The sequence below is a fragment of the Herpailurus yagouaroundi genome, unplaced genomic scaffold, assembly GCF_014898765.1.
Source record: "Herpailurus yagouaroundi ecotype Mexico unplaced genomic scaffold, PumYag 141, whole genome shotgun sequence".
Lineage (NCBI taxonomy): Eukaryota > Metazoa > Chordata > Mammalia > Carnivora > Felidae > Herpailurus > Herpailurus yagouaroundi.
Window position 1 is genome coordinate 3151334 of NW_024412396.1, and position 26292 is coordinate 3177625.

The 26292-nt window shown below is 41.3% G+C and overlaps 3 long non-coding RNA genes across 10 annotated transcripts in view; 1 reads left to right on the top strand and 2 right to left on the bottom strand.

Annotated features, from left to right (window-relative positions):
- Positions 1 to 26292, bottom strand: part of LOC121031543 (uncharacterized) — a 222481-nt gene that overhangs the window by 55364 nt on the left and 140825 nt on the right. The gene's annotated exons all lie outside the window — the stretch shown is intronic.
- The window catches only part of LOC121031546 (uncharacterized), a 135188-nt gene continuing 110681 nt past the window's right edge, over positions 1786 to 26292 (bottom strand). The window contains exon 2 of the long non-coding RNA XR_005790776.1: positions 1786 to 2125. This is a non-coding gene — a long non-coding RNA (uncharacterized LOC121031546). The remainder of the gene's footprint in view (positions 2126 to 26292) is intronic.
- LOC121031548 (uncharacterized) overlaps positions 3137 to 26292 on the top strand; it is a 53577-nt gene continuing 30421 nt past the window's right edge. The window contains exons 1-2 of the long non-coding RNA XR_005790778.1: positions 3137 to 3222; positions 3922 to 3984. This is a non-coding gene — a long non-coding RNA (uncharacterized LOC121031548). The remainder of the gene's footprint in view (positions 3223 to 3921; positions 3985 to 26292) is intronic.

Here is a 26292-nt window from a genome sequence, read left to right on the forward strand (position 1 = left end):
AACTGACTGAGCCACCCAGGTGCCCCCATCAACTGTATTTTGTATTTATTTATTTTTAAATTTTAAAAAATGTTTTTATATTATTTTTGAGAGAGAGAGACAGAGCACAAGTGGGGAAGGGGCACAGAGAGAGAGGGAGACACAGAATCCAAAGCAGGCTCCAGGCTCTGAGCTGTTGTCACAGAGCCCGACATGGGGCTTGAACCCAGGAACCATGAGATCGTGACCTGAGCCGACGTTGGACGCACAACCAACTGAGCCACCCAGGCGCACACCCTCCCCCCCCACCCCCCGCTTCAACTGCATTAAAAAAAAATTTTTTTTAATGTTTATTTATTTTTGAGACAGAGAGAGACAGAGCATTAACAGGGGAGGGGCAGAGAGAGAGGGAGACACAGAATCTGAAACGGGCTCCAGGCTCTGAGCTGTCAGCACAGAGCCCGACGCGGAGCTCGAACTCACGTACCGTGAGATCATGACCTGAGCCGAAGTCGGACGCTCAACCGACTGAGCCACCCAGGCGCCCCTCAACTGTATTTTTTAAAGAAGACATCTTGGAGACAGTTAAGAAAACCATATATGTCTTGGGCATCAGGGGACTCCAAAAAAATCACCATTAATCCCACTGTGGGCGACAGTGTTGCTGGAGCGTACAAGATTATGTTCCTGGGGACGCCTGTGACTCAGTTGGTTAGGCGTCCAATTTCAGCTCAGGTCATGATCTCACAGTCTGTGAGTTTGAGCCCCGTGTCAGGCTCTGTGCTGTCAGTTCTGAGCCTGGAGCCTGCTTCAGATTCTGTGTCTCCCTCTCTCTCTGCCCCTCCCCCACTCATGCTCTGTCTCTATCAAAAAATGAATAAACATTAAAAAAAAATTAAAAAAAAAAAGAAAAGAAAATGTTCCTGTTCTCTGAAAAGACGGTGTGGAGTCCCCAGGAATGTGAAATGACAGATGTTCTGCAATTTACCCCAAAAAACCTTTGGAAAAAAAAGATGGAGCAGATACACAAACATTAACTATCATTAAATCTAATGACAGACACCTTCCCACATGCTCAGAAACCCTTGTAACAGAAAAACTTAACAAAATGTCCAACCAAGATAATAATCAGCATTTCACCCTTTATCCAAAGGTAAGACTTCTTGTCCTTCTCCTTTGCTTCTAACCCTTCTTCCTCTAGCTTCCGTTCCTCTGGTTGCTGCACCCATGTTGCTCCAGCCCTGTTCTTGTGGTCCACAGCACACCAGCAAACAGACACTATTCACTCTCCACATGGTCTTCTTGGAGGAGAGTATAAAGTGGCTCCAGCCTGGGTTTCCCTCTGCTGAGTGGCAAACACTTGTTGCATGGAAAGGCCTCAACTCTCCAACAAAATGTAGGCTCCGTGTCCTGTCCCACATGCCACAGCTTCAGCTTCCCCATGCCTGAGTTAGGCGGGTGTCAAGGACCACCCCCATCTTCAACTGCAGAGAACACACACTAAGCTTTCAGTGTGCCCTGAGAGCCCCTTCTCAGTATTTGTGGTTTATGTTGGAAAGTAGCTTCCTGTCCTCTCCCTGGAGATGGGGGAGTGAGAAAGTATCAGCGTTCCCCAAAGAAATCATATAAACCCTCCCAATATATCTCTTGGATAAGATAACTTCCCCCACCACAATGTTCCCTCCCCACCCATGATACTGAAAATATCTTAGTATAATTAATCTTTTACTTTCCGTCACATGTGTTTAGAGATTTGTCCATATTTACATAGTAGGGTTTATGACATTAAACTCCATTTGTTTGTAATTGTGCTATAGAACGTTATTTTATTATCTTTTGCTACAGTGGCTTAAAACAACAAACATTTATTATCTCAAACAGCTTCTGAGAATCAGGAATCCAGGACTGGTTTATTTGGGTGTTTCTGGCTCAGGATCTCCCATGAGGTTGCAATCAAGATGTTGGCCAGGACAGTAGTCATCTGAAGGCTTGACTGAGGCTGGAGGATCCACTTCTAAGAGGGCTCACTTACATGGCTGAACCTCAGTTTCTCTCAGCTTATTTGGAGACCTCCATTTCTCACCAAGTAGTCTTCTCCATAGGACTGTTCAAAATATGGCAGCCAGTTTTCCCCTGAGCAAGAGATCTGAGGGAACAAGGGAGAAGGCATGATATCTCTTATGACCTAGCTCCAGAAGTGACATGCCATGCTCCTGCTATTGGTCACATGGATCAACCATGGTGCACGTGGGAGGAGACAAGAATGTGAATACCAGGAGGCAGGGACCACTGGGGCCATCTTGGAGGCTGGCCACCTTGCCTACTGACATCATCCTGCGTGTCCTCAGAGCTGTCAGTGTAAGTTGTGACACATGGATCCATTCCCCACAGAGTCGTATTCCATGGCGGGGGGAAATTCCTACAAGGTTTTGAGTGTGGCACTTGGTCACTGCGAACCAATACCAAGTAAAGTCTGTGTCTCTCAGAGATCATAGTGAAAACAGCACCATCACTCTCTGTGGTGAGTCTGGGCCAGAGGATACATTTTCCAGGCAGATCCTGTTCTGTGCTTCTAATCTCCTGTCATAGTGCCCCGTGCTCTCCTGTGCCCTTACCATCCAATCTCTTATAAAAGAAGGCCCTGGGAGGGGGGGATTGTGCCTGGGGGGCTCAGTCGGTTGAGCATCTGACTTCGGCTCAGGTCATGATCTCAGAGTTTGTGAGTTCAGGCCCCACGTTGGGTTCTGTGCTGACAGCTCGGAGCCTGGAGCCTGCTTCGGATTCTGTGTCTCCTTCTCTCTCTGCCCATCCGCCACTTGTGCTCTGTCTCTCAAAAATAAGTAAATACATGTAAAAATTTTTTTTTAAAAAAAGAAGGCCCTGGGGGGCCCAGCATGCAAACATGACTGAATCCTAGCAGAGATTAGCCTCAAATGAGGGTATTCCTAACTGCTCCCTCCCAACCCTGAAGTACCCTGGGATAAGGAGCCTTATCTGCAGTGATCAGTGTGAGAAATGAGACAAAGCAAGGAGGGGAGCGGCATTCTAGTTGGGGCAGAGGGTGTCTATCTTCCTGTCACAGAAGTGAATCCTAACACAGGAAGTCTTCAGTGGATGAGAAGAGAAGGCACCAAAAGCAAAGGCACCAAAAGCAAAGGCACAGAGTACACATGATACTCCCTACAGAGTACCTTCAAGGAATCTATGAATTCAGTGGTCCTGCGACATCAGGAGAAGAAAGGGGTAAGAGAAAGGAAACTTTCTTTTTTTTCTTTGTTTTAAAGATTTTATTCTTTAAAAAAAAAAAATTTTTTTTTAACGTTTATTTCTTTTTGAGACAGGGAGAGACAGAGCATGAACAGGGGAGGGTCAGCGAGAGGGAGACACAGAATCCGAAACAGGCTCCAGGCTCTGAGCTGTCAGCACAGAGCCTGATGTGGGGCTAGAACTCACGGACTGCAAGATCATGACCTGAGCCGAAGTCGGTCGCCTAACCGACTGAGCCACCCAGGCGCCCCTTAAGGATTTTATTCTTAAGTAATCTCTATACACTATATGGGGCTTGAACCTACATCCCTCAGATCAAGAGTCACACACTCTATTGACTGAGCCAGCCAGGCACCCCAAAGAAAATTTCTTTTTGAGTCTAGAGAGAAACTGTCTGCTTGGCACTTATACTAACTTAAAAAAAAGAAATTACATTTGTGTTTGCATATCAATTTCTTACAGTTTTGGTTTGTGCAAATTCATTTCCCTGGGGGTAAAAATGAGAACTGAGAAGTAGGCCATGGGCTGAGATGGTACTGCCTGTGGAGAGGGGCAGTACTGTGTGATGACGGGTCTTCGTCTTAGTTACCAAAGGCTCGCCATGTCCGGACTGTGGAATCTAGTTTAGCCAGCCCCCAAACTTGGAGAGACAGCATTGCTCTTTTTATTCCATAGGTGAAGAAACAGTCCTGTGGAAGAGAAATAACTTGCTAAGTTGCTCTTAAAACTCGAGAGGAGGTTCGTATCCAGACAAAGCTCCCATGATTTTCACCAGTGTTTTTCACTTTCTTTACAAACCATTATCAATTGTCCCTTCTCAGCAATACCTTTCAAGTTACTATGAAGAAAGAGCAATCTGAACTGATGCACCCACTTTGTGGGTCATTCTCATTTCCTGTCCTGTCCTCCACTAGCATTGGGCTTACTGCCATTAACTGTTGCTGCAGGTGCTGGCCAAGGTGTAGTTTCCACAGGGGCCATTCCCAGAGAGGTCACAGTGAAGCCAAAAGAATAAATGGTGTGCCTTTTCAAACAGTATTTATTTGGATTAAAAAAAGTCGACCCGAGGCACCCCATTTTTTTAAAAAAATAAGTTTAGTTGGCACATTTTTTTTTTTTTTTTTTGCAATTCCTGTTGTATGTATTTGGACATATTTCTCCTTTACCAAGGTTTTCCTCCCCATTTCTTTTCTCCTATCTTGCCTTTTGTTGGATTAATGAAGTTTCTTTGGTTCTTTCGTTGGTTATAAGTACTACATGGTATTTCTACATCTATTTTTGGGACTCGGTGAAATTTTTTAAATTGTTTTTATTTATTTTTAAGAGACAGAGAGACAGAGCACAAGCAGGGGAGGGGCAGACAGAGAGAGGGGGAGACACAGAATCCAAAGCAGGCTCCAGGCTCCGAGCTGTCAGCACAGAGCCCGATGTGGGGCTCAAACTAATGAGCTGTGAGATCATGACCTGAGCTGAAGTCAAACACTTAACCAACTGAGCCACCCAGGCACCCTAAAACTTTTTTTTTTAACACCCATACTTAATTCTATTTTTCTATATAAGTCAAAAGTTCATTAAAGGGGTGATCCTGCTCCTCAACTAAAGACATAGAATACCTTATTTTCCCTCTGCAATTTTTTCTGACTTCCTTATTGTAGGCCTCTGGTATTTTAATACCCCTATGCTTTTAACCTCTCAATAGTTAGGATTTACCATCAATCAAGGATTAGATTTGCCAACATGTTTTATCACTCTTGGCCACTACTGCTTCTCACAGCCCATTCTTCCTTTCTGGCTCATTTTCTTTTCTGCTGAAGTAATACTTCTGAAGTTCTTTCAAGTTATTCTTTTTCTTTGATGTTTTGTGATAAAACTCTGATGTCTCCAGCCAAGGTGAGGATTGTCTTTAATTATGTTCCTTAATATTTGGTGTATTCTGTTAATTCTGGAAACCCTCAGCCATTATTTCTCAACAGGGCAATGTCATAGAAGTATCAGGAAGTGGAGACAACATGACATGGGATGGTCAAGGAAATGTCTCTGAGGAGGTGATGTGGGAACGGAGATCTAAATGATGAGAAAGAGCCAGCCCTGGTGAGAAGAGTGTTCCAGACAGAAGGAAGAGCAAAGTCAAGGGCTTGGCAGGATTTGGGAATTGAAGGAAGGCCCCTGAGACTGAGGTGTGGGGAGTGAGGCGTGTGGTATGTGGCCGGAGGTTAGGTTAGATCAGAGAGGGAGGCAGGACCCTGCTGTGTAAGGGTTCCTGAGCTCTTTATGGGAGTTTGAGTTGAATGCAACCCAGAGGACCTTGGCAAAGGAACCTGAAGTCCTGTGGATCACATGAGGGAAGGCTTGAATGTTTAGAGTAGTATTAGATTTTACAGACTAATAGTGCCTTGCTGAGACAGAACAGCTTGCTGAAGGGGTAGTGCTCTTCAACACAAGAAGCAATCACGACCCAGAGAAATTAGCTGCTCTGCCCAAAGACACTCAATGGCAAAGATCAGATTATAAACCAGAACTCCCAGTTTCTAGTCCAGGTTCTGTTCTGGGGACAGCAGGAAGGGAGATGGGGAGAGTTGGAGGAGACAGGTGAATGAGTCTGCATTTAGATTCATTGGTCACCTAGGGCTGCGCTCTTCACTGGTGCTTTAGGACACCTCGGCAAGAACTTTAATTAGCTGCATCTTGAATTCTTTAGACAAGTCTATTCTCCCTCCCCATGGCTGAGGACACTTACATCCCGAAATGATGCTTTGGGCTCTGTATCGGTTTAGAGCCTTAGCAGGAAATGAGTAACAACTCAAACTGGGTAATTGTAAATACTCCTTTTATTAAACTCCCTTCAAAGGTATGGTGGGGTTTAAGAAACCAAGTAGGATGGTGCAGTGCCCTGGGGCCTGTGATGGTGGAAACCATTGTCTCCTGTAAGTCTGAAGGGGTTTATTGATTTCCCATCAGTGCTGTAACAAATTACCACAAATCTGGTAGCTGGAAACAGCACAAATTTATTCTCTTACAGTTCTAGGGGGTCAGAAGTCTAAAATGGGTCTTACTGGATCAAACTTTAGGGCCATGTTTCTTTCTGGAGATTCTAGGGAAGGGTAGTTTCCTTGCCTTTTGTAGCAGCTTCTTCTAGACGCTATCTGTATTCTTTGGTCCATAGCCCCCTTCCATCTTCAAAACCAGCAGTGGCTGGTCAAGTGTTTCTAATGATGCCATCTCTCCACTTCTGACTCTTATGAGTCCTTCCTCCACATTTAAAGGACGCTTGTGATTACATAGGGCCAAACTGGATAATTCAGAATAATTCCCCTTATTTGAAAGTCAGGTGGTTGACAACCTTAATTCCATCTTCAAACTTAATTCTCCCCTTGCCATACAACCTAACATATTCACAGGTTCTGGGAATTAGGATGGGGACATCCTTGGGAGCCATTATTCTGCCAACAATAAAGGGGCAGACATGAAACAGTTACTAGAACCCAGAAGATGTAGCTGTGTGAAGTCATGCGACTAGAATGTGACCTTTGGTAGAGAAATGGGTCCCCCAAATTAGGAGTGGTAGATATCATCTGGCCAGTTTTCTATCTGGCCACAGTGAACCAGGAAGCAAAGGAAAGACTTATTGCACTGGTTGGGTAATCAATCCTGATTAGCATGAGGAACTAGGGTTATTGCTACACAAGGGGATAGTAAAGAGAATTTCCAGAACTCAGGGCCTTTATTTGGGTGTCTCTTAGTACTTCTATTTCCTGTAATAATCATGGGAATGCAGAAACCACAACCCACCAAAGGCAGGGAAAATAAAGGGCCAAAAGGTCTCAATCAACTTGCACCAGCCTAAATGCTGTCAGGGGAGGAGGGAAATTTAGAATGGGTGTGGAAGAGAGAGATGATGAAAATCAGATACGACCAGGGACCAGCTTACAATAACAAGTACTCTTGTTTCTGAATTTTTCCAGGAGTTTGCAACTAGGAACCACTTTGAGGGACTCTGATTCAGACCCAGACCTCCCTCTAGGGCAAGGAATGAAATCCCTACAATAATATAGTATAGGAGTCAATACAATGGAGAATGAGTAGATTGGAGTGGTAGGAGAAGTGGGTTGTATCTAATGCAAATCTATGTTCGTCCTTAGATTTCCTCAGCACTAATAGCCTCCATGACTCTGTTGACACTACCAGAGGTTGATCATCACTCTCTCTGGGAACACTAAGTCCTTCACCTTGACCTCCATCATGCAGCTAGGCCAAACAGCCATGAACCCAGAGTTTCTGGCTCCTCCCACAACTTCTAGACTTAGGTGAAATGCCACATTGATTCTTGCTACAGAAAAGGCCACTTGGCAACCCGTGGAAGTGCTGGGAAGTTAACTTCCTGTGGACTGAGTCTACTAATGGAAAACAGGAGATGAGAGATTGGCAGATAAATTCCCCGTCCTCCTCCCTCCCGTGGCCTATTCCAAAGTGCCATTTCTCTCTGCAGCCTGTTTGGAGCAGAACCATCTGCCAACCAGACACGCTTGCTGAGTAACCTGCTGTGATCTTGGAGGCTTCTCATGAAGTGTCAGCCAGAATGACAACGTACCATTTCACACTTCCTCATGTCTTTTTTGCTTCACTTCCCCTTTCCTCATCTTTGCTGCCTTCCTTGTACTTCCCAAGTGGAATGGTTAATTTTATGTGTCAATTTGTCTGGGCCATGGTGCCCAGATATGTGGTCACACATTTTTCTGAATGTTTCTGTGAGGGTGATTTTTGGATGAAATGAACATTTGACTGAGTGGACTTTGGGTAAAGCACATCATTCCCCATATGTGGGTGGGTTTTGTCTAAACAACTATAGGCCTGATGAGGACAAAAAGATGACTTCCTCTAAGCAAAAGAAAATTCTATAGCAGATAGCTTTCGAATGTCAAATGTAATATCAAGATGTCCCTGGCCTCCAGCCTGCTGGCCCACCCTGCAGAGTTTGGACTTGTTAGCCCCACAATTGCATGAGCCAATTCCTTTTTATTTACTTATGTATTTAGTTAGTTATTTTATTTTTTATTTTTTAATTTTTTTAATGTTTATTTATTTCTGAGACAGAGAGAGACAGAGTATGAGTGGGGAAGGGGCAGAGAGAGAGGGAGACACAGAATCAGAAGCAGGCTCCAGGCTCTGAGATGTCAGCACAAAGCCCGACGCGGGGCTCAAACTCACAAACCGTGAGATCATGACCTGAGCCGAAGTTGGTCACTCAACTGACTAAGCCACCCTGGAGCCCCAGTTAGTTTATTTTAGAGAGAGAGAGTGTGAGCAGGGGAGAGGGACACAGGAAGAGAGACAGAATCTCAAGCAGTCTACATGCTCAGCATGGAGCCTGATGCAGAGCTTGGAATCATGCCCCGAGCTGAAATCAAGAGTCAGACACCCAACTCACTGAGCCACTCAGGCACCCTGCATGAGCCAGTTCCTTAAAATAAGTCACTTCCTATATAAATATACATCCTACTGGTTGTTCTTGGGAGAACCTTGACTAATAACACCAAGTAAGGCTCTAGCTCTTTCATCTTTGCTTTAGCCTATGTTTTAGAGGGAATCAATCCAGCCAAGACAAGGTCCCTACCTTTCATGGACCTGAGACTTCATCTCCATCCCCATGTGAATATTAAAACCCCAGGCCGTAGACCCTAAGGGTCTATCTCCAGGTCTATACTCCACTGACTGCCCTAGTTTCTTCATCTTTCTTACCACACTCGCTTTGGGTTCCTTATTTTTTTCTGGGACTTGAGAATTTCTTATTATTTTATAATAAAATTTCCTTTTATTATTTCCTTTATTTTATTCCTCAACTAATAATGTTATACACTATTCAGTATCTCTTTGTATTTGTAGCAGGAAGGTAACCCTGTCTCTATATAGCACACTGACTGGATTTCCTCATGCAATTTGTCTTTGTACGTATAAAATTAGTAAACAATCACAAATTCTGTGTGTGTGTGTGTATGTCTCACAATTTCCATTGTATGGGATTCCTTTTTGCTAACTATTTCACTAGTGTTGGATATTTAGATTGATTTTCATTTTTACTATTAAAATTCATTTTCTGCTGAATATATTTATGGTTAAAACTCTTTAGTTATGTGGCATTATGCCCCTAGTATAGATTCCAAAAAGTAGAATCACCACATCAAAGAATATAAACATTTTAAAATCCAAATCGCTCTCATCAATTATGCCTTCATGTGACTTCACTCTAGACATCTTGATTGAAGTTTGGCATTGACTTGTCTCTTCCGACTTTGATCTGTTCCTTAAGGTGAATTCTTTAGATAGCTACTCTCATCCATTAAAGATTTCTTTTCACTGGTTTAAATCTCAGAGGGCAGTCATCTGCAAGTTTTATCTTTTTGGTTGTAAAGACACAGTTATGTTAATGAACAAAATATTCCACATGCTCTTAACATAGCGATTGCTTTGGATTACACCCTACCACCATGATATGTGTGTGGACATTTTACTTTTGCTTGCTAGAAAACACACTTCACAGCAGCATGGTTAAGGGTCTGAGCTCTGAGGTCAGATCTGCCTGGATACAAATCATAGCTCCACTGCTCACTTGTTTTGTCACTTTGGCAAATCATTTACCCTCACTGAGCTTTAGATTTTTTATCTGTCAAATGAGAATAACAACAGTACGTAATTCAAAAGGCTGCCATGAGAATTAATTGAGATAACACACCTAAAGCCACATCCATTAATTGGATACACACAAAAGAAGGACCACAACAAGCCCCCATAAGTGTAGCACTCTTTAAAAGTGTTTATTTACTTATTTTTGAGAGAGAATGAGTGGAGAAGGGGCAGAGAAAGATGGAGAGAGAGAGAATCCCAAGCAGGCTCCATGCTGTCAGTGCAGAGCTCAACACAGGGCTCGATCTCACAACCGTGAGATCAGGACCTGAGCCGAAATCAAGAGTCTGACACTTAACCAACTGGGACATCCAGGCACTCCAGGAGCTGTTATTAACCATCAGACTTCAGCACATGATGAATCTCCCTGTGGCCCCGGAGGTATCCTAGTGGTAGACAGTGGCCGTGGAGAGCCTGACTCACCCCCCAAGGCTCCGTTTGTCATCCCTCTTTTCTGCTTCTGCTTTTTTTAAAAAAATGTTTTTATTATTTATTTTTGAGAAAGACAGAGTGTGAAGGGGAGAGAGAGGGAGACACAGAATCTGAAGCAGGCTCCAGGCTCTGAGCTGTCAGCACAGAGCCCAATGCAGAGCTTGAACCCATATACTGCGAGATCATGACCTGAGATGAAGTTGGACACTCAACCAACTGAGCCACCCAGGCACCCCCCTCTTTTCTGCTTCTAACAGTACTTTACAGATTAACTAAGTGTAACATAATTATTTGTCTTATTCTATTTTCATTTTAGTGTTGTAAATTTTTTTTTTAGTTTTTTAAAAGCTAAGGCATTATAAATACCACTAAAGTCCCTTTTTTTCTTAGGTTTTTAAACATTTTTTTAAATGTTTCTTTATTTTTGAGAGAGAGAGTGAGTGCACAAGAGGGGTGGGTAGAGAGAGAAGAGGACAGAGGATCCAATCATGATGCAAGTCAAAGTCCAATGCTTAACCCACTGAGCCACCCAGGCACCCCTCCAGAACTCCTTTCATCTTGTAAAACTCAAACACTATACCCGTTAAATAACTCCCATACTCCCTACTCTAGCCCTGGCAACCACCATTCTACTTTCTGGCTTTACGAAGTTGACTCCTCTAAGTACCTCATATTAGTGGAATCATACAGTGTTTGTCTTTTTGTGACTGGCTTATTTCACTTAGAATGATGTCCTTAAGGTTCATCCATGTTGTTGTCAATGTCAGAATTTCCTTCCTTTTTAGGCTGGATGATATTCCACTGTACATATTTACCACATTGTGTTTATCCAGCCACACTAAAGCCACTTTGACTACCCTCCTACCCTCCAACCCCTCTCCCTCATACCCAAGTTGATCACACTCATAAACTTAGTTTTTCCTTCCAGACTTAAAAAAAATTTTTTTATTCAACTACTTGTACTCACAGAAAATGCATACAATATGTGTGGTGTTTTGCATAATCAGTATCAGACCCCATATGATATTTTGCATCTTGTACTTTTCACTTAATGGTTTTGAATTTATCCATGCTGATACATATGGATCTAGTTGCTCCATTTTAACACTGCATAATTTTCCATTTTATGTATACACTCCATGCTTTATTTGCCCACTGTCCTATTGACCCCTAGGATTTGAGCCCAGTAGTTTTTGATGGCTTTCTGAAACTTTAAAATACACTAAAAATAATTTGTCCAGTTTTTTTAGTCTTCAGAGGAAGAGCTGGTCCTGGCTTTGTTTGTGGCTCTTCACGCTACAAAACAAAGGTTCAAAAATGTACGCACAGAATGTTTTACGATGTCAAGCTCCAGACAAATTTTCTGCCAGAGAGAGAGTCAACGACAGTCTCTGACTTCAATTCAGCAAAATGAGAAATGGAAATAAATTTTAAGGAGCACGTCATAAGTGCCAGGCACAAATCCAGACTCTAAACATACTAAGCTATCAAATCTCATTCAATTAACAATAAGCCCATGAAGTGGGAAAAGTGTTGTTATCATACACAGATGAGGAAATGGCAGTGAAATGACTTGCCCAAGTCCGCACAGGGTTTTATGGGTGGAGCAAGGATTCAAAACAGAGCAGCTGTCTGATTCCATTGTGCTTAATCATTTCGTTATACTACTATATTGAAAGTAGAATTAGAAAAAAGAAATAATAGTTGCAAATTAAAAGTCAAAGGAGAATAAGTGGATTGGAAGACACTATGGGAAATGTTGTAGCACAGAGGGGCTCCTGGCTGGCTCAGTTGATAGAGCATGCAATTCTTTTTTATTTTATTTTTTTAATTTTTTAAAATGCCTGTTTATTTTTTGAGAGAGAGAGAGACAGACAGAGAGACAGAGAACAAGCAGGGGAGGAGCAGAGAGAGAGGGATACACAGAACCTGAAGCAGTCTCCAGGCTCTGAGCTATCAGCACAGAGCCTGAAGTGGGGCTCGAACTCATGAGCTGCAAGATCATGACCTGAGCCGAAGTTGGACGCTTAACCCCCTGAGCCACCCAGGTGCACCTAGAGCATGCAACTCTTGATCTCAGGGTCATGAGTTCAAACCCCACATTGGGCATGGAGCTTACTTAAAATAAAGATTAAGAAAAAATTTTTAAAGAAGATGCTGTAGCATAGAAAGGAAAAAAGAAAAGAAGACAAAAATAGACTAAAAGACTCAAAATACATCTACTGGACAACTGGAAGCCTAACTTACTAAATGAAAGTAAACTAAGAGGGAAGATGTAGGAAGCAAGAAGCAATGGAATTATTGAGTTTTGTAAAACACTTTCATAAACGTAATTCTAAATTGACAGTAAATTTCTTAACATATTTGGTGTGTTATTTTGAAAGTGAAAAGAATCTCCATACAAGTAGTGTCCAAAATAGGGTGCACGTGTCCCAGAGGGTTAGCAAGGTAATCTTTTTGTGCTCAGAAAGAAAATATCAGAATTTTTCATCTTTGTATATTTATCTATTTTTATCTTTTCATATATATTGTACAATTTACATAATACATTGGAAAGTGACGTGTGTCTATAATTTATAAATAAATGAATGAAGAAGTAAATATTGCAGATGGGTGCTCAAAGTTTATTAATTGGGTATTGAAATTTTTGGACACCATTTCTAGGCAAAATAACAAAAAAGAGGGGTGCCTGGGTGGCTCAGTTAAGCATCGGACTCTTGATTTCAGCTCAGGTCACGATCTAACAGTTCATGAGTTTGAGCCCCACATTGGGCTCTGAGCTGACAGTACAGAGCCTGTGTGGGATTCTCTTTCTCCCTCTCTCTGTCTCTCTCCTCCTCTCACTCTCTCAAAAACAAATAAAAAATAAACATTTAAAAAATAACAAAAAAGACTGGGTTCAGGTTTATTCAGTGGGAAATAAAAGTATGCTAATTTGGGGGATCTTTTCTGTGAAAGAATGGAAATACCAAAAAACCACAGAATTTATTAGAAAATTTTATGACTAAAAAAATAGTTTAAAAAAAGGGGCACCTCAGTGGCTCAGTCAGTTGAGCATCTGACTCTCAATTTTGGCTCAGGTCATGATCCCAGGGTCATGATCCTAGAGTCGTGGCAATGAGCTCTGAGTCAAGGGCCAGGTTGGGCTTGGAGCCTGCTTAAGATTCTCTCTCTCCCCCTGCCCACCCCCTCTCTCTTTCTCTCTCTTTCTCATGTGAATGTGCACAGGGCTCTTTCTCTCTCACTCAAAAAAAAAAAAAGGTAAAAAAAGTTTTATCACTATATGCATGTTAAAATTTAAGGATACTTATCGAAATTAATGTAAATATCTAATACTTTCTGAACAACTAGAGGTAAAAAGATAAATCTTTATCAATCTGACAGTCAAGGAAAGAGGGGGAATAACAGAAGAATAAGGAATAAAGATGGTGTACAGTGGGTTGAGCCCCTTAAAAATATGTTCACATCCTAATCCCTGGAATTTGTGAATGTGACCTCATTTGGAAAAAAAGTCTTTGCACATGAAATGAAGCTAAGGATCCCTAGATGAGATCATCAGTCATCTGGGTGGGCCCTAAATCCAAATTAAATGTAGGGAGTGGAATGCTGGTCATATGAAGACAGAGGCAGAGATTGGAGTGATGCACCTGCCAGCCGAGGAATGCCGATAGCCACAGAGGCTGGATGAGGCAAGGGACAGAATCTCCTCCGGAGCTTCAGGAGGGAACTCAGCCCTGCCGACACCTGGATTTCAGACTTCTGGCCTCTAGAACTGTGACAAAAAAATTTCTGTTTTTTTAAGTTCACCCCATTTTGTAGCAATTTGTTCTAGCGACCTTAGGAAATTAATACAGATGAGAGAAAACACAGTAACATATGGCTGAAATAAGTCCAAATTTATCGATAATCACAAGCAAGTAAACTAATCTATTCAGACTAGCAGATTGGATGAAATAAAGCAATACAAAATCCAGTTGTATGCTGATGACAAGAAGCTGAGTGAAAAAAGTGGTTGCAAAGGTTGTAAATATAAGGGCGGAAAAGATATAGTGGCCCATTATTAACCGAAGGAAGCTAGAGTAGCAACATTATATAAGTCAGACCATATAAAATTCAAGACAATAAAGAATTAATGAGAATAAGAAATGATAGTACATAATTATATAGGGAGGACTCCACCAAGAGGGCTTAATTTATTTGTAAGTAACTTTAAAATACAAATAACAAACTGGAGAAAAGTATTTGCAACTCATCGGATAGGCTAAGGCCTTATTTTCCTAATGCATAAAGAACTTCTACAAATTAATAAGAAAAGACAGAAACTCTTAGAAAAAAAATGGGGAAGGGATATGAATAGATGTTCACAGAAAATGCTCCATTTCAGCGTGTGGAAATGTAGTTTCAAACTATGCTGAAATACCATTTCTATTTCATTTATTTATGAAAACATTTTTATTATTGAAGTATAGTTGACATACAACATTTTATTAGTTTCATGTGTACAACAGAGTGACTCCATGATTCTGTACATTATGCAGAGCTCACTATGATGGGTTGGTTACCATCTGGCGCCACATTATGTTATTGGAATGCTATTGACTTTATTCCCTATGCTGTACTTTTCATCCCCGTGATTTATTTTGTAACTGGAAGTTTGAACCTCTTAATCACCTTCACCATTTTTAAATGATCAGATTGGTAAAGATCCAATAAGTTGATTCAACACTGGTTTAGCCAGTGTTTAGGGTGTGATGACACAGTTCCCCTCACACGTGGCAAGCAGCAGGGAAAATCAATACAACATCTGTAGATGACAATTTGGCAATATGGAATAAAATAATATCAGAATATTCCTCTTGACCTATCAACTCCACTTCTCCTAATTTATTCTACAGATACAAATAAAATGATGTATGAAAAAGGCTATTAATTATACTATTTATAAAAATGAAAGATTGATTACAATTTAGTGAACAGTCATAAAATACAAATACTGTGTGTAACTATTTATAAGAACAAGGGGGCGCCTGGGTGGTTCAGTCAGTTAAGTATCCGACTTAGGCTCAGGTTATGATCTCATGGTTCAGGGGTTCCAGCCCTGTATCGGGCTCTGTACTGACAGCTCGGAGCCTGGAGCCTGCTTCGGATTATGTGTCTCCCTCTCTCTCCACCCCTCCCCTGTTCACACTCTGTCTCTCTTTCCCTCAAAAATAAATAAACATTAAAAAAATTTTTTTAAAGAATGAGGACCGGGGTGCCTGGGTGGCTCAGTCAGTTAAGCATCCAACTTCAGCTCAGGTCATAATCTTGCAGTTTGTGAGTTCGAGCCCCACGTGGGGCTCTGTGCTGACAGCTCAGAGCCTGGAGCCTGCTTCAGATTCTCCCCCTCTCTCTGTCCCTTCCCTTCCCTGTTCATGCTCTGTGTCTCTCTGTCCCTCAATAGTAAATAAATGTTAAAAAAAATTTTATAAAAAAAAAAAAAAAGAATGAGGACCCTCGGTATGTAGTGATTCATAATCATCTCCAGTATGTGTCATTAAATGAAGAAAGTAATGGACAGGACAGTGTGCACAATATGCCACTCTTTTATAATAAGGAGTTACAGCTACACAAGTACGATTTATAAATGTCCATAGCTGCTCATACATGCACAAAATCTTGCTGAAATGATAGGTAAAAAACTAACCGGTAACACTGGTTGCCACTGGAGGGAAACCCAGAGGCTGGTGGAGGGGAGTGGGAGGGAGACTGAGAACAAACCAACCACCAAACCAAACAACAACTACACCAAACCACCACCATCATCCTCCCATCTCTATAGAATGGAAAAACTGTCGAGGGGCGCCTGGGTGGCTCAGTCGGTTAGGCGTCCGACTTCAGCTCAGGTCATGATCTCACGGTTTGTGAGCTGGAGCCCCGCATCAGGCTCCGTGCTGACAGCTCAGAACCTGGAGCCTGCTTTGGATTCTCTGCCCCACCCCTGCTCATGCTCTCTTTCTCTCTCTCTCAAAAAAAAAATTAAAAAAAAAAAAAGAAAAAAACTGTAGAGATAATTGGCAAAACTGAGAGCTGGTTCTTTTTTTTTTTTTTTTGAGAGAGAGAGGGAGAACACACATGAGCATGTGAGCAGCAGGGGAAGGGGAAAAGGGCAGAGGGAGAGAGAGAATCTCAAGCAGGCTCCACGCTCAGCACAGGAGCCCAACTCAGGGCTCGATCCCACCCTGGGATCACGACCTAAGCCAAAATCAAGGGTCAGACGCTCAGCTCACTGAGCCACCCAGGTGCACCAGGGCTGGTTCTTTGAAAATGACTGATAAAATAGAAAAAACTATGGGGAGAGCTGATCAAGGAAAAGAGAGAATGTACAAATAGTATTTGATGAGCTGTGTTCATTGTTGGTCCCCACCTATTGTGTGTCAAGGCTGTGGGTGACTTCCATGTCACCTAGAACAGGTCAAGGCTTTCTTGGTAAAGGGATCACTTCCAAAGCCAAGCTGTCAAGAGAAGGCAGGAGTCCCCTCTTCTTCATCCCACAGAGGCATGCCTCAGTCCCCACAGTGTGCATCTCTTCCCCTTGTAACCTTCCCTTAAAAATGCAAATGTAGGAGCAACCTTATCAGTGAAAGAACAAACAGATCATTCGGCATCAGGAAAACTTGAAAAAATAAAAAAATTATTAGAGAAAAGGAATCAATAGTTAATCAAACTCTGTCTTCTGTCCTCTCTCAATAAAAGGAGAGATGGTTTTAGAGATGTGTTTTACAAACTAGAAATGGATCATTTAAAAAAAAATAGAAACTGTTTTAGAGAAGAGATGGAGTCAGAGAGAGAGAGAAAGAGAGAGAGAGAACTATGATACTCATTTATATCCCCCCAATTTTGACATATTTGTGTTTTCATTTTCATTCAATTAAAATTTTTCTAATATTTCTTTTAAATCACTGTTGATGTGTGAGTATTTAGCAGAGCACTGTTTCATTTCAAGATGTTTAGAGATTTTCCAAATATCTTTGTTATTTACTTCTAGGTTAATCCTGTTGAGGAGGCCAGAGGACATGCTTGTAATATTTCAGTCTTGTTAAATGTGTTGGGATTTGTCTTATGGTCCAGGATATGGTCTATCATGATGAATGTTTCATGTGTGCTTGGGGAAAAAAATGTGTATTTTGCTCTTGTTGAGCGGAGTGTTCTATATATGTCAACAAGGTCAAGTTAGTTGATAGTATTGTTCAGGTCTTCCATATCCTCATTGATTTTCTGTTTACTTGCTCTATCAATTACTGAGAGAGGGGTGTTGAGGTCTTCAACTATAAATGTGTATTATCCTATTTCTCCTTCTAATTCTAACAGTTTTTACTTTATCTATTTTGAAGTTCTGTTTTTAGATGCATACACATTTAGGACAGTTACATCTTCTTGCTAATGTGATCCCTTTTTCATTGTGTAATGTTCCTCTTTATCCCTGGCTTTGTTCTGAAGTCTATTTTTTTTTAATACTAATATAGCTCCTCCAGCTTTCTTTTGAGCAGTGCTTGCATGATTTTCCTTTTCCACCTTTTTACTTTTAAACCATTTCTTGTTTTTAGAATGAGTTTCTTGTAGACAACATATTTGTTTTGTCAGAGATCTGGAAATCTCTGTTTTTTAATTTAGGGTTCTCTCTGCCACTGTCCTTTACATCAGTACTAGGTGAAGGCCCTTGGAAAAGAGCTTGTGAGACACCCTGTGTCTGGGTGTCTACTGTTCTAAACCACTGGCTCTCAATCAGGGGCATTTTGCCCCCCAAGGGATATTTGGTAATGTCTGAAGACACTTTTGATTATCACAACTAGGGGAGTGGGTACCACTGGCATCTAGGAGGTAGACGCCAGGAATGCTGCTAAATATTCCACAATGCCTGGGACAACCTTTGACAACAAATAATTATCCTCCCCAAAATATCAATAGTGTTAACGCTGAGAAACCCTGTTCTAAACTGCACGTTAGCCCACACTAGGCCTTAAGGAATTCATTAACATTTTAGCTGCTTTCTTCCTACCCACTTTTATGGCAGCCACCTCTTCCTCCCCTGCTTTAACAAAAGTGAAACAGTTCATGTATCCCATGTTTCTTTCGAGGGTCTTCTCAATCTTCAGAATTCAGTTTGTATGGTTGCTTCAGCTTTCTGATGGAGTCTAGGAAAGTTATGATTCTGTAGATGATCTATTTTTCATTCCTAGGGTGGGAATTGATGTTTTCTTGTGCCTTTGTGCATTCTAAGTGGAAGCTAAACTTCCATTTGTTTGTTTTGAGAGAGAGATGGCATAAGTGAGCGAGGGGCAGAGAGAGAAAGAGAGAGAGAGAGAGAGAGAGAGAGAGAGAGAGAATCCCACGAGAGGCAGAAAGAGAGAGACAGTGAGAGAGAGGGAGAGCAAAGTGGGGCTCATGTGAAGCAGGACTCTAACTCATGAGCCATGAGATCATGACCTGAGCTGAAGTCAGATGCTTAACTGACTGAGCCACCCAGCTACTCCCCTGCCATTTGTTTTTTAAAAAAAATTTTTTTTTCCCCAACGTTTATTTATTTTTGGAACAGAGAGAGACAGCATGAACGGGCGAGGGGCAGAGAGAGAGGGAGACACAGAATCGGAAACAGGCTCCAGGCTCTGAGCCATCAGCCCAGAGCCCGACGCGGGGCTCGAACTCACGGACCGCGAGATCGTGACCTGGCTGAAGTCGGACGCTTAACCGACTGCGCCACCCAGGCGCCCCGCCATTTATTTTTTAAATAATCTATTCTAAACCAGGATAAGGACAATTATCAACCAGTCTCAATGAGGAACATAGATGTAAAAATTCCAAAGTTGTAGTAGCAGTATATAGTATATAGTATATACAAAATAGAGAACAGCAGCTGGAAGTTGATCTCATCCCATGTTCAGAGATAAAAGGGTTAACCATTAATTCCATTATTTTCTGCGGATGAGTCCTTTTTTCATACTGAAATCTGATGGCAATTAAATTCTGATATTTTTCCAAGCTACTGTATGAAGGGGACGCTGAAGGCCATCACTATACAGTATACTGCAACATAAGGACTCTGCTGTTCACCAGTCCCGGTGCAGTAGTATATACAAAATAAATCTTGGCCATGTAGAGTGTATCCCAAGAATACAAGGATGTTCACCAACAGAAAATTTATCACCATAATCCAGTTTCTTAGGAGATCAGAGGAGCAATCCATATGATCATTTCAATAGAAGCAAAAACATTTTTTCTATAGAATTTAGTATCTATTCAGGATGAAAAAAAAAAACCTCTTAGCAGACTAGGACTAGAAGGGAATTTTATTAACCCAATATAGAATCCTAACAAACATCTATAATAAATAGCATTTAAAAATGAATCCTAACTATATTCCCATTGAAGTCAGTAATAAGACAAGGATGCCTGTGGCACCCCTACTATTCAACTATACTGGAGGTTTTAATCAATACAATAAAATAGGGGCGCCTGGGTGGCGCAGTCGGTTAAGCGTCCGACTTCAGCCAGGTCACGATCTCGCGGTCCGTGAGTTCGAGCCCCGCGTCAGGCTCTGGCCTGATGGCTCAGAGACTAGAGCCTGTTTCCGATTCTGTGTCTCCCTCTCTCTCTGCCCCTCCCCCGTTCATGCTCTGTCTCTCTCTGTCCCAAAAATAAATAAACGTTGAAAAAAAAATTAAAAAAAAATACAATAAAATAAATGGAGGTAAGATGTAAGAATTCATAAGGAAGAGAAAAAGTCAATATTTGCCGATGCAAATCTATGACAAGATATTAGAATAAGTCAGCAGTTTTCTAGCTGTAAGATCAACATGCAAAATCAGTAATGTCCTACAACATAATAACCACTTAAAAATATTAAAGAGAAAAGGTACCATTCATAAAATCTTTAAGATATCTAAGAATAAAAATAACATAGAATTTTCTCTTTAAAAAATATACATGTAGAGAGAGTAAGCATGAGTGGGGAAGAGGGGCAGAGGGAGAAGTAGAGAGAAAAATCTCAATAGTCTCCACACCCAGCACACAGCCCCAAGTGGGGATTGATCCCACAACCCTGGGAACATGATATGTGCCAACTGGACACTCAACCGACTAAGCCACCTGGGTGCCCCAGAATTTATTCTATCTTTATGGAGAAACATATAAAATCTTTTTGAAGAATAAAATGAAGATCTGAGTAAGAGGGGAGATATGTGTGGAAAGGCTTGGTAACATGAAGATGTCCATTTGACCCCATTTTAATTTATGAAGTCAATGTAATTCTGATCAAAATTTCAATAGGTTTTTTTAAGTGGAATTCAAATGGAAGAATGAAACTTCAAGAATAGCAAAAACAATTTTGATGAAGAAAAAAAGATGGGAATATTTGCCTTACTGTATATCAAGACTTACTAAAATGCTGTGGTAAATAAAATAGACAAATAGACCAATAGAAAAGCATAAAGAGCCCAGCAACAAACTTTCAGATGGATGAAAATTTGGGAAATGACATGAGTGAGCTTATACAAGTTTATGGAGGAAAGGAAAGACTAGCCAATAAATTCCAATGGCATGATTCGTTTTCCACATAAAAACAAATTAGATCCTTATTTCAAATCATATACAAAAATAAAGTTGAATTAAAACTACATTTGAGAATACAAAACTGTAAAACCTTTCTATCTTCCTTCCTTCCTTTCTTTCTTTCTTCCTTTTTTCTTTTCCTATTTATTATGTTTTAATTTACAGCCAAGTTAGTTAGCATATAGTGCAATAGTGATTTCAGGAGAGGAATCTAGTGATTCATCCCCTACATATAGCACCCAATGCTCATCCCAACAAATGTCCTCCTTAATGACCCTTGCCCATTTAGCCCTTCACCCCACCCAAAACCCCTCCAGCAACCCTCAGTTTGTTCTTTGTATTTAAGAGTCTCATACACTTTGTGCCCCTTCCTATTTTTATGTTACTTTTGCTTCCCTTTCCTTATGTTCATGTGTTTTTTATCTTACATTCCACATATAAGTGAAGTCATATGATATTTTTTTTCTCTAATTTCACTTAGCATAATACACTCTAGTTCCATCCACGTTTTGCAAATGACAAGATTTCATTCATTTTGATTGCTGAGTAATACTCCATTGTGTTTGTGTGTGTATGTATGTGTGTGTGTGACACACATACATACACATACATACACACACACCACATCTTCTTTATCCATTCATCCATTGATGGACATTTGGGCTCTTTCCATACTTTGGCTATTGTCTATAGTGTTGCTATAAACATTGGGGTGCATGTGCCCCTTCGAAACAGCACACCGGTATCCTTTGGATAAATACCTAGTAGTGCAATTGATGGATTATAGGGTAGTTCTACTTTTTATTTTTTTTAGGAACTTCCATATTGTTTTCCAGAGTGGCTGCACCAGTTTCCACCAGCAGCACAAAAGGGTTCATCTTTTTCCACATCCTCGCCAACATCTGTTGTTGAATGAGTTGTTAATTTTAGCCATTCTGACAGGTGTGAGGTGGTATCTCATTGTGGTTTTGATTTGTATTTCCCTGATGATGAGTGATGTTGAGCATTTTTTCATGTGTCTATTAGCCATCTGGATGTCTTCTTTGGAGAAGTGTCTATTCATGTCTTTTGCCCACTTCTTCACTGGGTTATTTGGTTTTTGGGTGTTGAGTTTGATAAGTTCTTTATAGATTTTGGATACTAACCCTTTATCCAATATGTCATTTGCAAATATCCTCTCCCATTCTGTTGGTTTCCTTTTAGTTTTGCTGATTGTTTCCTTCACTGTGCAGAAGCTTTTTATATGGATGAGGTCCCAATAGTTCATTTTTGCTTTTGTTTCCCTTGCCTTCAGAGACATGTTGAGTAAGAAGTCGCTGCAGCTGAGGTCAAAGAGGTTTTTGCCTGCTTTCTCCTCTAGGATTTTGATGGCTTCCTGTCTTATCTTTAGGTCTTTCATCCATTTTGAGCTTATTTTTGTGTATGGGGTAAGAAAGTGGTTCAGGTTCATTTTTCTTCATGTTGCTGTCCAGTTTTCCCAGCACCATTTGCTGGAGAGACTGTCTTTATTCCATTGGATATTCTTCTTGCTTTGTCAAAGATTAGTTGGCCCTACATTTGTGGGTCCATTTCTGGGTTCTCTTTTCTGTTCCACTGATCTATGTGTCTGTTTTTGTGCCAGTACCATACTGTCTTGATGATCTCAGTTTTGTAATACATCTTGGAGTCTGGAATTGTGATGCCTCCAGGTTTGGTTTTCTTTTTCAGGATTGCTTTGGATATTTGGGGTCTTTTCTGGTTCTATACAAATTTTAGGATTGTTTGTTCTAGCTCTGTGAAGAATGCTGGTGTTATTTTTATAGGGATTGAATTGAATATGCAGATTGCTTTAGGTAGTATCGATATTTTAACAATATTTGCTCTTCTAATCCATGAGCACAGAATATTTTTCCTTTTTTTTTTTTGCCTTCTTCAATTTCTTTCATAAGCTTTCTATAGTTTCCAGTGTATAGATTTTTTTACCTCTTTGATTAGGTTTATTATGAAGTACTTTATGGTTTTTGTGCAATTGTAAATGGGATCGAGTCCTTGATTTCTCTTTCCGCTGCTTCATTATTGGTGTATAGAAATGCAACCTATTTCTGTGCATTGATTTTATATCCTGTGACTTTGCTGAATTCATGGATCAGTTTTAGCATTTTTTTGTTGGAATCTTCTGGGTTTTCCTATAGAGTACCATGTCGTCTGTGAAGAGTGAAAGTCTGACTTCTTCCTTGCCACTTTGGATACCTTCTATTTCTTTGTGTTGTCTGATTGCTGAGGCTAGGACTTCCAAGACTATGTTGAATAACAGTGGTGAGAGTGGACATCCTTGTTGTGTTCCTGACCTTAGCAGGAAAGCTCTCAAAAAACTGTAAGAAAAATAATTTGTCCATTTGTTCATTCATTCAGCAAATATTTATTGAGCTTCTGTTACATACCTAGCCTCGTATTGAAGATATAGCAGTGAATAAAATAAAGTCGATGCTCTTGTGATTGTTTGCATTCCCAACAAACAAATAAATATATGTCAGGTGATGGTAAGTGCCAGGGGAAAAAGAAAGTAGGATAATGGGATAGAGTATAGAGTGGGGCTGCTATTTTATAGGGGTGGCTGGGGAAGGCCATCCTGATAAGGTGAGTCTGGCATGTGGGAATCCAAGAAGAAATTTTCAGGCAGAATGCCCAGGCTGAGTGGTAGCTCTGAAGCAGGAGTATACCTGGTCTTGAGGAACAAGAAGGCCAGCGTATCTGGAGGAGGTAGGGGGAAAGAGTGATAGAAGATGAGGTAAAAGAGGAAATAGGGGGACTGGGTATGCAGAATCTTGAAGGCCATTGATAAGGACATCTGAAAAGTGTGGGAAACCACTGGAGGATCTGAGCTAAGGGATGACAAGATACAGCCAACAGTTTATAGGTATTACTCTAGCTACCGTTTGGAGGGTGGACTAGGGAGGGGTAACAGTGGGGTAACGGCGAGTAAGTCATTCTAATAATCCAGGCAAGAGACAATGACTTGCCTCTGGATGATGGTGGTAGAGGTAGTAACAAGTGCATGTGTTCTGATGTAATTTGAAGGTAGAGAAGACAGAATTTGCTGACACAGGGTGGGAGAGAAGGGGAGAAGTCCAAGTGTAGAGACTCCCAGGCCTCAGCAACTGGGTTAACAGTGGTGTTTTTTTGTTTTTTTTTTTAATGTTTACTTATTTTTGAGACAGAGAGAGACAGAGCATGAACGGGGGAAGGTCAGAGAGAGAGGGAGACACAGAATCTGAAGCAGGGTCCAGGCTCTGAGCTGTCAGCACAGAGCCCAATGTGGGGTTTGAACTCACAGATTGTGATATCATGACCCGAGCCGAAGTCGGACGCTTAACCGACAGCCACCCGGGCACCCCAACAGTGGTGCTTTTTAATAAGATGGTGAACTCTGCAGGAGGAAGAGGCTTGTGGGAGAGAGCATTAAGAACCTGGCTGTAAGAGAGGTTAACCTGGTTGTTAAGTTAGAGATGCTTATCAGACATCAAGTATAAGTATCAAGTAGGCTGCTAAATAGTATGTGAGTCTGGAGTTCAGGCAAGAAGATGAAGCCAGAGATGTCAATCTGAGTGGTCAAATTCACACAAATATGGTGTGTGAAACCGTGGGCTGGATGAGATCCCCTAATGAAATACTGTTCATAGAGGACAGGAGGTCTGAGGCCTGAGCTCCAGGGTACTTTAGTTTTATATTTTTATTTTTGTATAAAGCTTATTTATTTTGAGAGACAGTGCAAGCAGGGTAGGGGCAGACAGAGAGGCAGAGAGAGGGGATCCCAAGCAGACTCTGCACTGGCAGCACAGAGCCTGATGTGGGGCTCGAACCCATGAACTGTGAGATTATGACTTGAGCTGAAACCAAGAGTTGGACACTTAACTGACTGAGCCACCCAGGTGCCCTGGGATACTTTCGTTTTAGACCTGAAAAGGAAGAGAAGGAACCAGTAAAGGAATATTCAATGCGTTTTGAAGAGAACCAAAGAGAAGGAGGCATTTCAAGAAGGAGGGAACAACTATGTCACATGCTGCTGAGAGGCTGAGTAAGATGAGGATGGAGCATTTGTCATTAGATGTGGCAAAGGGGAGGTCACCCACAGCACTGCTGATAGTTGCAGCGAGTAGCAGTAATGAAAGCCCATTGGGACTAGTTTCAAGGAAGGACAGAAGAGCAAGCAGAGAGGATGAGTATAGATGATTTTTTTGAGGAGTTTCCCTTAGAGGGAGGAGGGAAAATGGATGGTAGTTGAGAGAGGACATGTATTAAAGGAATTTGGGGTCTTGTTTTTCATTTTTTAACATAGGAGACATACAGAGTGTATGCCAATGGGAATGATCAGTACAGACAGTATCTTTGAGGAAGTGAGAAGGAACAGGACCCAGGGCAAAAGTGTAAGCATTGGCTTTGCATGGGAGCGCTGACAGTTTATCCACTGTAAGAGAAGGGAAAGAAGAGGATTGGGGTTGGTAATACATTTTAGATTGCTTCTATATGCTTCGTACATTCAGAAGCAAGGTCATCAGCTAAAAGTGAGGACGTGGAAGGAGTTGGACATTTGAGGGAAGGGGAAAGGTTATGAAGTAATTGTCCATGAGGATTCGAGACAGTGAATCAATTAGGGAAGTGGAGCAGGACTGAAGGACAGCACTGAAGACCCTCCTGAGGGAGGTCATGAATTCACTGTGATTGTGTGTTTTTCCCTAGCAAATATCATTTGCTGTTGTGCTATTGGGGAGTGAGTGGAGAGTTATATTTGTTCAGTGTTGGGGGTTTTCCAGAAAAGTTCAAGGGAGAAAAAGAGAAGAAAGGGAACAACCACACAAATAGGGAATGGACTATAATGATGGATGGTGGATTCTAAGCCAGACAAGATCAGAGGTAAGGACTTGAAGGGGTGTGGGATATTAAAAATTGGCACGTCAATGGATACCAGGTTCCATTAGAGTTGAAGAATTATTGAAGCCAGGCTTTTGGAGGCCATGTGCTGAAACATAAGTACTGAAAAAGGGGGATGCTTGTCATCAAGATAACGGAGGGAATGTGATTATTGATAATTGATGAGGTCAGGCATGACTGGAAAGGGGTGACTTAGGAAAGGGTGAAGACAGGATCACTGGGAGCGAGGGAATTGGGAACCAAGAACATCCTCATAGGTATTGAAATCCCTAGTAATTGAGTACTGGAAAGAGACAAGGAACCAGGTACTAAAACCTTCAAGGAATAAGGAGTGACAACCTGGAGGTCAGATGACTGCAAAAAGTAGGAGTAAAGTGAGTAGTCTACTAAAACTAGCACTCAGAATGTGCAAATAACCCTTAGAAATGAATGAGAAACAAA